Source organism: Piliocolobus tephrosceles, unplaced genomic scaffold, assembly GCF_002776525.5.
Source record: "Piliocolobus tephrosceles isolate RC106 unplaced genomic scaffold, ASM277652v3 unscaffolded_34725, whole genome shotgun sequence".
Taxonomy (NCBI): domain Eukaryota; kingdom Metazoa; phylum Chordata; class Mammalia; order Primates; family Cercopithecidae; genus Piliocolobus; species Piliocolobus tephrosceles.
The window spans coordinates 1-1,371 of NW_022318449.1; the positions used below are offsets into that span (position 1 = coordinate 1).

General features: G+C 38.9%; 1 pseudogene across 1 annotated transcript; it reads right to left on the reverse strand.

Moving 5' to 3' along the window:
* Window positions 1-77: 77 nt before the first annotated feature.
* On the reverse strand, window positions 78-1,365 carry LOC113222777 (annotated as a pseudogene). The gene has a single exon (XR_003308528.1). The product of XR_003308528.1 is annotated as a succinate dehydrogenase [ubiquinone] cytochrome b small subunit, mitochondrial pseudogene (transcript).
* Window positions 1,366-1,371: the final 6 nt, after the last annotated feature.

The window sequence follows — 1,371 nt, forward strand, 5'->3', positions numbered from 1 at the left end:
GCTGGGACTAAAGGTGTGCACCACCATGCCTGGCTACTTTTTAATTTAATTTAATTTAATTTTTTTATTTTTTTTATTATACAACATTTTATTTTAAAAAAAATTACCTTCATAGAATACATTTTCACATTAGAGATTCCCATTGTGCGAAAATAACAATTTATTACTTATAGTTTTATATTTGTTTTAGAACAAGTAGAACACATTTGAGAATTAAATCTCAGTTTAGAATTGGAAATATTTTGATACCTCTACAAGGGGAAACTTGCCCTTAAATGGAACTTCTCTATATTCAGAAGCACTCCAAGCATTTCTTCCTAGGATCTAGAAATTTATAATGTGAGATGTCAGCATTTCCTAATTTTAAAATTTCCCTAGTATATGTAACCATCAGTAGGTGGTATCTACTGACTAGAGAGGGAAGTTTTCAAAAATTAAACACTGTCTAATTTTCTGCAAAGTTTTTATTCATGAATTATGAGTATTTCCCTTTGTCCATTATTCCCAGTGCAAATATGGAAGTTTGATCATATACTAATAGTAATAAAGCTGGATTATCTTCAAGAAATTGATAAATTAAAAGGCAAAAGCTCATATATCATGTTTAGTTATACTGTGAGTCTTATGAGAAGCTGGGAGGCAACCCCATTAACTCACCAGAATACAGAACTCAGTCTCACAATTTCTTAGACACAATTCCTCTCAAACCTTTTCCTCAAAGATTAAATTCTGAAAATAATCTTAAGATTAAGATTATTAAGAGAAAAAGCCTGTCCACAAATGGACTTATCTGTTATTTCTTCCTTACCGTGAGCTGAATGGCATGACAAAGCAGAGGCAAAGAGGCATACATCAATTCTTCAAAGTATGAAGTCAAAAAGGTCAGAGCTTCCACAGCATGGCAACAGCTTTGCAGATGCCCACGTCGTGATAGTTGAAATAGCAAAGCCCAGCAAAGGTTAAAGCTGAAAGTGCCAAAAGCCCTGCCTTGGCAGCTTTCTGCGAGGCATCCCCATGAACATAGTCAGTAACAACTTGTCCAAGGCCCCAGTGACCATGAAGAGTGAGGGCTGCAGCCAGGGAATAGTCCATTGCAGAGCAAGGATTCAAATAAGCAGCCGGAAGCAGACCCAAGAGCAAAACACTGACAACCCTCTCGATAGTCCAGTGGAGAGACGCAGCCTTGGAACCAGAATGGTGGCTGGGTGACAAGTGAATGTGCTGCACTCCACACCATTCTGGGATAGGTCGGTCTTGAAGAAATGCTGAGATATGAGCAGGTCTAACCACTGGGGTTCGCAGCAACAGAGCTCGGCCTCCTTGGGCACCGCAAAGGGCACTCAGCCTCCAGACAACCGCCATCTCGTTCCT